The sequence below is a fragment of the Psammomys obesus genome, unplaced genomic scaffold (genome assembly GCF_907164565.1).
Source record: "Psammomys obesus unplaced genomic scaffold, mPsaObe1.curated_primary_1811, whole genome shotgun sequence".
NCBI lineage: Eukaryota > Metazoa > Chordata > Mammalia > Rodentia > Muridae > Psammomys > Psammomys obesus.
Genome location: NW_026591711.1, coordinates 6,721,468 through 6,733,864, shown reverse-complemented (window position 1 = coordinate 6,733,864; position 12,397 = coordinate 6,721,468).

The window sequence follows — 12,397 nt, the reverse complement described above, 5'->3', positions numbered from 1 at the left end:
ACCCATTATCCTAAAATAGGTCCGTGTATCTGCCTGCCATACCCAGCTGAAGCAGATTCCAAAGCAAGTGGAATTCCCTCTGCCTGATGGAGGCCCCACCTCATGAGCTGCTTCCCATGCATTGTGTCCAGGGAAAATGCCAGCTCATTACCAAATGGATCAAGGCCTGGGCACACCTGGAAAGAAATCCCTTAAATTATAAAATATTCAGGGAAAGGCCTCCAGAATCAACTCAAATACAAAAAGGACTGTGTAAGCTGACTCTTCATGAGCTGATGTGTACATAAGTCAACTCCTACAGTTGACAGCCTACTGATGTCATGCATCCAAGGTCTCTCGGACAAAACTCACCCAGAAGCGAAACCTGTGGCCCATGCATGAGTGTGATAAGTATGTACACCTACGCAGACAAAACCTAAATATCCCTTTATGTCAGTCATGTAGTCAGTGAGCAGCCACTGACCTCTCCTTTCCTATAATCTCCCTCGCTACCAACTTTTTGGAGAGTTGAGCTAGTAAAGCAGCCAGAGTCCTTTTCAGCGGATTTCACATTCATGCTTGTTCTTTTATTGCAGAAGCTCACAGCTTGGGCTTCCTTCCCAGTGATTTAGCAGTAGGGGCCTTGTATTGGTTACAGTGTGCTAAATGAAAACTCTGACTATTTGATCAAAGGAGATTAATAATAATGACAATTTCCATTACGTATGATAAAAACTTCTTCAGAATGCAGAGAAGCACAGAGCCAGCCACGGCACTGCCCCACAGCCACTATAGGGCTTCTGTGTCCACACTTGTCATCCTGACTTTTGTTCCTTCGGAACCTAAAGAAACTTTGCAATTCTAATTGAGAGAAGGTCTGGCCCACAAATCAATTTGCTGAAATGCTCACTGTCCCTCATGTGGTGGCATGGTGGAGAAAGCTCTTGGCTTTCCTAACAGAGCCTCCATTGCTCACTTCTTCCTTCTCTCTCAGTTCCTGATTAGAGAATACCTCTGATGGTGGTCTGGGATTGACTCTGTTCTCCAAGGAACTGAAAGTTTCTGGTTTCTTCCCAACAGAGTATTTAGCATCTTCTTCCCAACTTGTTGCTTTCGTTCTTATTTGTCTTTCCTAAGGTTCATCTGCCATGAGCTAGATAATGATTCAGCTAGCTGCTGGGTGACCTAGAGTTGTGCGCGTGACTGTAGCTTTTATCTCCTCACCTCAGTCACCTCCTAGCTCCCTTTTCTTATTTTATAACAACCTCTTCTTTGCAGTTCAGGTGCACAAAATGCCAGCACATGTTCACACTTTGGTTTCCTCCCCAACCTCAGGCTTCCGCAGATGACCAGCCACAGCTGAAGCCCACGGCATAATTGTTACAGCTTCTCTTACCATCAGGGAAAAAGACTGAGGACTTCACACAAATTATAATGGCTCACCTCCTCAGCAAAGAACCTCTCTTGGCTACTTGTTGTTGGATTATGTATCAAGTGTAATGTACGTAAAATAATAATAATAATAATAATAATAATAATAATAATAATAATAATAATAATGACATTCCAGGCTTGAATACTTTCCTCTGAAATCCAGGTGAGTGGTGCTGTGGTGAAGGCAGGGAAGGCTGTGTAGCCACACCTGGAAGAGTAAGCGATCTTTGAGAAGCTTAGGAGGTCTTTTGTGGTGGTACATACAGAGAAGGAAATGCAGGTGAAAGTGAGGTCTGCACAGGTGGAAGAAGGCAGTCTTGGTCAGGTGTGGTCAGGATGACTGTGAATGGCTGGACGTGTGTGGTCAGGAGGACTTTAACCCAGATTGAAAACAAACGATTAGCTACTGCCTTGGGGACAGACAACTCTTATGACAAGATGTTTATGTAACAGACTGTCATTCCCAGTGTCCAAGGTGACTGACTGGCTGTGGGAATGAAGAACTCAAAGGAAAAGACAAGTCAGAGAGGAAAGATGGAGTTAGTTTCCTGTGGCTTAGGGCAATGGCTGGAGACGGCTCAGTGCCAGTCCATTGGTTTGGAACAGGATGCTGTGAAATCTGTCAGTTGACAATCTGTTGATGATAATATCCTGTAAATCTTCAGAAAAGTTGTATGTTGGTGTCTATAGCCTTGAGGTGAAGGGACTGCCAGTATTAGAGAATTATTCTTTAAATGATGATCATGTATGGTTGAACAGGAATCTGACCCACGGTTTAAGGAAGTAAGAGCCATATGCAAAATGAAAGCAGAGAGGCTTGGATTCTGATTTCCTTTTAGTTAACCACTGGGTGTATGCAAGTACCAGCAAAGAGTGGGCACTTACAGAAAAAGCAGGATCTAAGCCCCTTCCAATGTAAACTAGTAGACTGTTGGAGCCTTTGGTAATAGTAACATATATAAAGGCTGATGATATGATTACACCTTAATGAGTTGCAAGGCAGGAAAATAACAGCATGGGAAATAAGAGAGTAGATAGTCATTGTATTTCAAACATTGGAAAGCATTTGAATAATAGTATTAGGTTTTCCCCTGAGCACATGTTTTATCTAGTCTCAGGTTCTTGGCCACCCAAGCAGTGTCATAAAAAGACTCTTAATGATATACTCCTATATCCATAGTTCAGCACCTCCCTCAATCATCATCAGACATTCTGCTGTACCCATTAACCAGTGCCTCACTCAGCAAGCCTCAGAGAAGCTGCTTCTTGAAGTAGATGGGAGATAATATAGAAAGTCACAACAGGAAAATGTGAACAGTGAGAGGCTGTAGGACACCCGGTCTTAAATAGGACGTTTCCATTAACCCTACCTTTCAGGGTTCACAATTCTATGCAGAAGAGGAGGCAGAAATATTGTAAAAGCTAGATATTGTGAATGACACCAAGGAAACAGTATCTTCCAGACACAACAGGACTGACAAATACATATACTCACAGAGACCATGGCAGTATGCACTTTGCAGAGCAGTTCCCAGAACTCAGGCCAAGATTTACATTTCCAAATCACTCATAAATAATGATACAAGGGAAACAGATGATGCGAGGCATATGAATCCGTAGGTGAAGGACTGAAGAGCTTCTAAACGAGGTTGAAGTGTTACTTCCAGGGGCCACAATGAATTCATCTATCTGGAAGAGCTCCAGATCTTGTACTTGGAGATGACATTATCATTCTATCCTTAGCCATTGATGATGAGAAGTCAGCCTGGGAAGAGGAAGCTGACCCCCGCCCCAGAGCCTGAAAGTCCATATCCTCTAAATCTGTTAGTTTTCTAGTAGCCATCCCTTATCCTCCTCGAGCTACCTAAAGGTCACTAGCCACCAGTTTCTTATCAGTCCATATGAAGCTACTTGCCATGTTAAAGAGTTCAAGGACGTTATGTATTGTCTGCCAGGAAACGGGAGGAAGACTGAACTATTCACTTTGCAATATCACACATCCCATCGTAGCATTAAGATTATGCCATTTTCTAAACACACTGCCTTGGGTAGTGTGTTTGACATTTGTCTACCTCATTTCCTTCCCTAGGAAATAGAAAAAGCAATGGATCTGCCTCCTGGGGCTGTTGTGAGGACAGTTAGTATCCATAAAAGTATTTAGAACAATGCTAAAAGCACTGCCACTCAGTCACCATGGGCACTACAGCCACGAAGACTTTCACTGCAGATGAAGCCACCAATATGCCTCATCTTTGCTTTGCTCTGCACTCCTGGGTACCAGGAGTGGGAATTTATGCCCTGGGGAAGAGGATGAGTAGTAGCAGAAAGGAGACTCCCTGACCCTGGACACTGGGCAGCAGTCCAGGGAAAAGCTCCAAGCCTAGTGGGAACCTGGCAAATTGAGCACAAAAGAATGCCAGAACTCCCCTCCAGAGGCATGGGGAAAGGTTACTGCGTGTGGAAGACTGCCACCTGGAATGGGCACGGGCACCCAGGAGTCACCTTTCCATGCTACATATCAGTTGTACAGGTTACAAGACCAGTTACAAGCTTCGGTAGATGAGGAGCTCACTGGTTTTTCTCTATTTTCTGGTTCTACATGAAATGAGATACGCTTTGTCCCAGAGTTGAAGGCTCAGTTGTAGACTAAACTTTAAGTTCACTGAAAAATACAAAGGATAAAAGCACATGTCCTGGCATTAGACAGATGGAGAAGAGGAGACTCTAATGCTCACCACTTCCTAATGAATGACTTTTTAAGTTGTGAGAATTATTTGCAATTGCTGGCTTAGTATTCAACATATGGGAATGATCATAAATGCTTGCCATTATCGCTATTATTATTAAGGTGGCCTGCTGTGGTGGCGGCTGCTGTAGCTGCTGATGAAGATGCTGGTGGCAATGAGGTTGGATGAGATGGTGATAGAGCCAGGGATAGGGAAAGAGGATAACAGCATCCCTAGTTTTAGAGGTAAAGGTTTAATAGATTTTTTTTTAATCAAGTCAAATGAATCCCCAAAAGGGAGGAGTCTACTTACCTTGAAATGGGACACAGCTAGTTCATTTTGCATAGGCCTCTCCCAGGCACACAAATCCTCTAACTCTAAATTAGTTAAAAGAGGCCCATTTATTTCCACAACTGTTTAAAATCCTGCCTTACTGCAGTAGGAGGAAAGATCACAGTCAGACCAAGCACTTGGGTCATAGAATAAGACGCAAAGGAAAAGGTTTAAGTGACAGAGCTGAGAGCAGAGGGCTACAGCCACACACCTTTAGCGGGGCACGCATTCTTTGACACTTTACCAAAGCTGAAATGTTCCATCTCTAGAACCCAGCTTTTTCTTTACTATTTTTATTGTGGTGCAGCTTTAAAAAAAATTGCCAATTAAGTTAAACTAAACTATCGCACAATGAGCTCCTATAATTACCAGCAATGGTTTATGATGGGTTCGAGAAAACAGAGGGTTTGATTTTTTTTTCTGCCAGAGCTGTAGTTTCTTTTTGTAGAAACAATTATCATGGCAGTGCTTCCCAGCAAAGGGAAAGCATAGCCTGAAGCCACTGCATATTTCATTTTCAGTTGAGCAGTTTTAGAGTTCTTGCTTTTCCTGGTGACTGTTCAGTGGGAGAAAGAGGCAACCAAAGGCTCTGGGTAAAGTGCAGCTCTCACAAAGCAGACAGCAAAGCCACCAGCAGCTGGATAAAAGAATGGTGCTCTGCGCTGATAGCCCCAGCTTTTGACCTGGCTGTGCACATTTGTCCCCAGGATAAAAGAATGACAGGGTTGGGACCTCATGTTTCAACTGCACTCAAGCACACTCCATGGCAACAGATGTCATGGTGGAAGGACGCAAATCAAAAGTTTGAGTTAGTCATTTTGTCAGTACCTGGCAATCTGCCTGCAGTAGCATGTCTGCTCCATTATCTACTGGTTAAGGGAGTGATTCACTTAAGTCATGATTTTCTTAGGTATATAACGGAATTATCCGAAGCATTTGCCTTAAAGACTTCTTCTGCAGGTTAAATAAACTAATAATGGTTTTCCTTTCCTACCGAACAAACATTTATCGAGCAGTTTTGTGTTATACACAAGGACTGGGGATGCTATATTGAACAAAACAACATTATCCCGTAACTTAGAAGCTTCGAAGGAAATTGACTAGTGCAGTGCTGTGTTTAGTAAGCACAGAATACAGGTGAGCTACAATTTTAATGAATGATTCTGTTGTTCCATGTGTTTGGGGTTTCATTGCTGTTAGCTATTTCATTTTATACGCCCAATACTATGATGTTTTGTTATTCCTACTTCACATATGGGAAAAGGGAAGTTAGGAGACCTCCCGTAACAGGCCATTGGTTGGTATGTTAAAGAGTCTTGTTTTCTTTTTTCTGTGTTATTTGTTTGTTTATTTGAGACCCGTTCTCTTGCTGGCTCTGACTCTGGTTTGTCACCTCGGCTGTCCTCCCACTCGCGCTCTTTCTGCCCCTGCCTCCCAGGTGCTGAGACTGCAGGTGTCACACTACACCCAGCTAAACAACTGTGTCCTGCCTGTCCTCGGGCCACAGGGTTCATTCTAGCTAGTGCAGGACTACAAGCCACTAGTTAAAGCCATGATTGCTTATTCCTCCTTCCTCTGGTTTGAACCATTAATATGTAGAAAATAGTCTGATGCTAAGCTTTTACTGTAACAGTTCTGGATAGCTGAATGTAGGGAGACATGACCTTTTTCCTTTGAGTATCAGATAAGAACAATGGGCAAAAATGGAGAAAAATGGAATTCACTTTGTTGTTAAGGTTTCAATAGTTAAAATAACCTGGCTTCAGCATGAAGGACAGTATAAGGTATCCATCCGAGATGGTAAATCTCTGTCCTTGGAATATACAATATGAGCTGAGCATGGCATAAGACTGTTACCCAGGGGACTCAAATGTTTGTTAAGAAACATGGTCTGAACTCCCTGCTTTGCACACCTAATCAACTTTATGAGTCGTACAAAGAGCTTGATGTAACTACTGAGGCCCTGGGCTTCCTCCTAGAGATTTGGAATATCTAGACCATTTATTAATTAGCTCAAAACGTTTTCTTGGGGGAGAGGTAAGTTAAAAACCCACCTATTCATTTAACAAATATTTATTGAGCAGTGGCTTAGCCTAGAAGTATATATGATAATAACGAACAATACAAACAAAGCCATCAATAATTTAAATGATATTGGACATTTAGGCTACACAATGTTGGGCACATGACAAGCGCATTGTAACTGTCAACTATGATCTTCATAATCATGCTATCACATTGTATAGCTCACAAAGCTGCTTTCCAAGACCCTTCTGATGTAGTCCATCCTTACCTAGGCTGAGCCACCATATCTAAGATAGAGCCAGGATCAAACCTTAAGTAATGGGATCCCACCCAAACACTGAAAAACCATTTCCTTGCTAATGGCTGAATACTTCACTAGTATTTATTCACTTTCACTGCTGGGTTACATGAAAGAAGGGGGAAGAATGAATTGCAGGTTTCTGGAGGAGACCTGAACTTTCATACTGTGGACCCCCAGAGTTAGGATGCACCTTACTGCTGGCCCCACGTTCTGTAAGAGACCATCTATACAAAGCTGATTATCACAGGCATTTCTTAAGAAAATGAATGACTGCATTATGGACCTTGCCTTATTATGAGGCTGATCCAGAAATATGTCTTAGGACATGGATTCTCATTCTTCTTTCAGGCTTAGAGCAACAAAATCAGAATTTCTAAATCAGGGGTCTCTAGGAATCAGTGTTTCTTTAGCAGCCATCTCTTTACAGGGGACAGAGATGACAATAAGCCAGAGATGTGCTGATGTGGGGTACCTGTCCCTGATGGTTAGACCTAAGGATCTTCTGGAATTAGTGTTCCAAGTCATCCTTGCACCTTCACTCCTCCTGGAGACAGGAACAGGGTGTTGGAACCAGGAAGCACCTGAACTTTAACTACCTGCCTTTCTGCCTTCTCCTCTGCGCCAAGGAGAATTTCTGAAGTGGAGTCTTAAATTCCCATTTTAAGGAGAACAGAAAAACTATAAGAATACACCTTTTATTTATTTATTTTTCTTTTTTGGCTTGCTAAAATGAAAACCTGTGTTTTCTCCTTCTTCCACTCATTAGAATCTCAGCATTCCACCAAGACACTCTCCAAAAAAGGAAAAGCAAATGAGCAGGGCTGTTTCTGAGAGTATGAAATACTTTACAATTAAATAAGGCACGGCCGGGCCCGGGCTGATCACTGGTGATGAGCGGGTTTCCACAAAGCTGCAAATGAATTCAGCTCGGGACAGCGTTCCAAATGGCTCCTACACGCTTCCCCTTTATTATTTTTATTTGGTTATGTGCTGACTCTCATCCAGAATTGCACTTAATGCCCTAGTCTAAAGTTGTTGAAATGGCCCCCATGGCACAGTGTGACAGTGAAAGGATATTGCCTTTGGAAGCTGCTAATGGTCCATGAAAGGGAAACAGCAGCAAACAGGAAAGCCACGCTCCAAAATAATGTCAGATCAGAATATCCACATTTCCACTCTCCAGCCCATTTATTGGGAACGATGTGTGATCCCAGGGGATACAAGGGATTCCAAAATAGGCCAAGGTGGAAAGAGTGCACACATAAAGTACTTCAGGTGTCCTCAGATTTGCAGATATATTTCTCAGCATTTCTTAATTAAAAGTCAGAATTCACACCACACAGCTAGTTGACCTCCAGACTCTTCAGGGCAGAAAGGAAAGCATTCTGGAGTGCTTTTTCTCCCACGGCAAAAAGGTAGCCAGATGTAGTCACTAAGTCTGCATGGACTTATGTATCCTGATTTATGCTGGGAGGTGGAGCTCTTAGCCTGAGTAAGATGGTGCCTGGATCTATGGGAGCCCACTGGCAACAGAGCAGAGAGGCACAGAGTGAGTAAGCACACACCTCCAAGCGCCCAGCTGTGGGAGCCCAGAAGTGCTCAGGAGCTAGGTAGACCCTAGCAGCAGGGTTTGCACAGTGCTAGCTAGGAAGGTGAGGGCATTGTGGATAAGCAGTGGATGAGATGGGACAGACCCGAGAAGGGCAGTGTTGAGGGAAGATGGGGGGATAAAGCCAAGACTGTGATGTGCATGGAAAGAGAGTAGCAAGGAGACTCGGAGGCCTAGATAGCATGAGTGACTGTTAACGCCGTTAGTACTGAGTAGGCCCAGTACTCTCTATTCTTAGAATTGAAGCAATAGTCATCTCTCTGTACCTCAGGCAATAATGAGGAAAAAAGTGCATCTTTGGGCCCCCAGACCTTAGATCTTGTTGGACATGCCTCCCACCTCCACTCTCCAAAGGAAGAAGATGATTCCAACAGAAGCAACTTCTTGCTAAAAGACACTCAGAATTAATGAGTATACTAATCTTCAAAATCCGGTTTCAAGGTAAGCTTGCCCGTACACAGCCACGAAATGTGTGGTAAGTAGCACCTTCTGCTGTTTCAGTGTCTTCTTTCATTACCTAGCATCAGCCACATTATGAAGCAGGCACCCCTTTCCTTCTATGTATGTGTTGAGGAAGCAGTGGCATGCACAGGGCCAGGGGCCCACTCACCTCTGGAACTTTGCATCCCTTGTTCTTAACCACCTATGCTTAGTCAGAAGAGCAGAAGAATGGCTGGCAAGATACTGAGACTAAATCCTCATCAGCTAAGCTGAATTACTGCATGCTTATGTTCATCAAAGAAGGTCATGCATTCAGAACTCTTCCTTAGACTCCTGCCCACTCCACCACCTGCACGGTAGATTATTTAACCATTCCTATCAATAAGACATATGTTCCTTTGATAAGAATTAAAAAAAAACTTTAGAGCAGCATCAATTTCAAATTCATGATTTAATAAAGATCAGATAAATAATAGAGATCAGATAAAACAATGGGCCAGAAAAACTGGGCTTTAGCTCTCTTAGTTGTACTAGTCACTGGGTCAAAGCGATCACTTTCCACATCTAAATCCAAATGGGGAGAGGGTGCAGAATGCTGGACCTATTTAGTGTTACAGCTGAACTCTATGCCTTCTGCCTCAGCAGAGAAGCCAGAAATTCTACCAACCAAATTTCAGCTGTAACCCATCTGTGCCCCTTATGACCCACCAAGGCACAACAGAGAACTAATAATGGTAGCATTTAAGTCCTTCCCATGTGACAGGCACTGTGCTAAATGCTTCATCACTTTCAGTCTTTGTAGCATGCCTGTTATACAATAGGGCCCTGGCCAGTGTATCACAGCCACAAAATGGGAAAATGACATGTAGACTCAGACTTCTTGACCCCACACTGGTGACTTAGTTCTGCATGGGCCACAAGAATGGTCTAGCTCATTTAGAACAAACACAATATACAAATGGTGACTGTTAGTATCTATTCAGAAAAGGATAAACAATGACATAATTAGCAATATATTTTTACTGTGTGGTTATGGTGAACTTGGGACAGGGCAGAGACACTGAGATTAGCAGAAGCCTGATGTTTCAGAGGCTATTTATAATAAGATAGAAAACACAGAGTGCTCCCCATCTGCCAGGTTTTATCACAAACACTTTACAGGTACCAGTTCACTTGCAGGAGCTCTATGAGACCAGTGCTCTGATTTCTAACACCTGAAGATGAGGCTGCCAAGGTGAATGTCTCGCTCAAAGTCACACGGCCAGTAAGCTGCAAAGTTGGGCATCCTTTGCTAAGCCACTGGGCTCCAGAGCCTGCTTTGAGCCCAGCACTGTGCTTTTTACACTTCTCCACTGAGCTCACATTGGCAAGCGTTCTGAGTTACTTGACCTGCCTTTTGCAAACAACCTAAAAGTCAATGTTCTGGGTACTGTGTAAGGGGGAAAAGCCATAGAAACAGCTTCAACTGCTCCTGGGCAGAGGTAGAGCTGTAGAAAGCATAGACTATGAACGATGCTGAGGTGGGTATGTCAGAGGAGGCAGAAGGACGGGACACCGGAAGTTTGGGTGTTACTGCCTTGCAGAGAGCCACCTTCTTGCTGTGTCCTCCTGTTGCATTTTTCTCCCTGAATTTCTTTCCTCCCCCCAACCCCGTACAGTGTCAAGTCTATCAAATGAAAGCCCCACCCTTATTACTTCATTAAGTCTTAATTACTTCTCAAAGACACAATTTCCAATAATGTCATACTGGGGATTGGGACTCCCTCGCATGAACTTGTGAGGTGACCAGAATGCTCAGTTTAGCTCTCCTTTGGGAGAGTCTTTAAATTGCCTACCTACATCACATGCTGTCTAAAGAGGAGAGTTAGTTTCTCATGCAACTCTAACTTAGCAGTTCTCAACCTCGAATATTATTTTATTCACTCCTGTGCAACCTTAACAAAAGCAATAGTATTTAGGAACAAAATATTATTGTAAGAGACATCTATATTTCTCCTGCAGTTATTTTTCCACAAAAATAAACTCAAGACAAATTTACATTCTATACTTAAATAAGAGGGTATAAATAATGCATACTTTCATTTCTCCAACACTTTATCTTCCCTACATTGGCATACCTAAAAAAAAAAATTTGGTTTATCTGTTCTAAATTTTGGCTCCATAGCCCATTATCATTTTGTTGGTGCTTTAATTCCAAGGTGAAGGAATTATTTATTCCATTTTTTCAGTTAAATTTTTTTTTGTTTTAAATTTAATTGCTATATCTTTTATTTATTTGTATAGTACATTTACACAAATACAAAACCTTCTAGAATCATGAGCTCCTGGACAGCTCAGGGCACACCTGGGCCACTTCCTGTTCAATATAACTCCTCCACAACAGCCTCTTGGAAAGATTCGAGTCAGCAAAATTCTCTTTCAAACATTTTCAATGTTTTGATTTCATGGTCTCTTTAATGGGCTGGGCTGCAGAGTAGAAAATTAAGCAAATCTTTTAAAACCACCAACTCCTGTTGCTTTTTGGAAAAAAAAAGAAAAAAAATAAAAGGAAATTAAAACTCCATGTATCCTGGTTACGCTGCTACACTTCTCCGAATGTCAGTGCCAGCTGCAGATTCACCACCCATATCCGGAAAGACATCTAAGCCGGAGCTCTGGGAAGCCCAGGTCACAAACTGCAGAAATAATTCCTTTTCCACAAAATTCTGTGCAACATAGGTTGTGGATTTAGTTAGGGAAGCCATCTAAGAGTTGTGAAACCGTTCTCATAAATCAGTCACTCATTGGAAAGAAGATGTTGCATGCTTCAAATAACGTAAAAAAAAATCACTCAAATATCACCTACCACTCCTAAGGAGTGATTGTTTTGATAATATTCATAGTCATCTGTTACAAAAAACTTCCACAAAGGTAGTGTCTAGGCATTTTGTAGAAAGGAGCGGGTAACTCTGTGCCTCTTTGGAGAACTGGCAAGGCCACTGAACTTAACCAAACTGCTCAGAGTGACACAGGATATGCCTGCAGGCAAGAGTCATCAGGGACTCTGCCTGCTACAGAGGAGGTTCCTCCAACCACCGCTAGCTCACTTAGATTCTGTCCAACTTACAGGTGTGTAAAAATGAATGAGCCAAAGTGAGGACAGACCCACTGCAAGGCAATCTGAGGGAGACAGCTGAAAGTCTAGAAAGGGGTATGGTGAAAGGTATGGTTTGGAATTTGGGAACAGCAGATACACCGAGTAACCAAAGGCAGAAAATAAACCACACAGCACTGCCAGTGGGCACCTCCCACATGTTTGATTGCTCAGTGCAACTGCTTGAGAAAGAACAAATTTTTCAGCATGGAATTCCAAGGCTAGATGTTCAGAGGCTATAAGCTACCTTAAAGTGCCAAGGAAACCTTTGTTCTTGCTAAGTTGCAGTTTTATTCAAATGGAACAGGAGCCCACAAAGTAATGTGACTATAAACACAAACCTTTGAAAATATGGGGGTGGGTGGGCTCAAAGCACTGTAATAATTCCATTTTCTTAATCCAAAAAGGAAAATGAC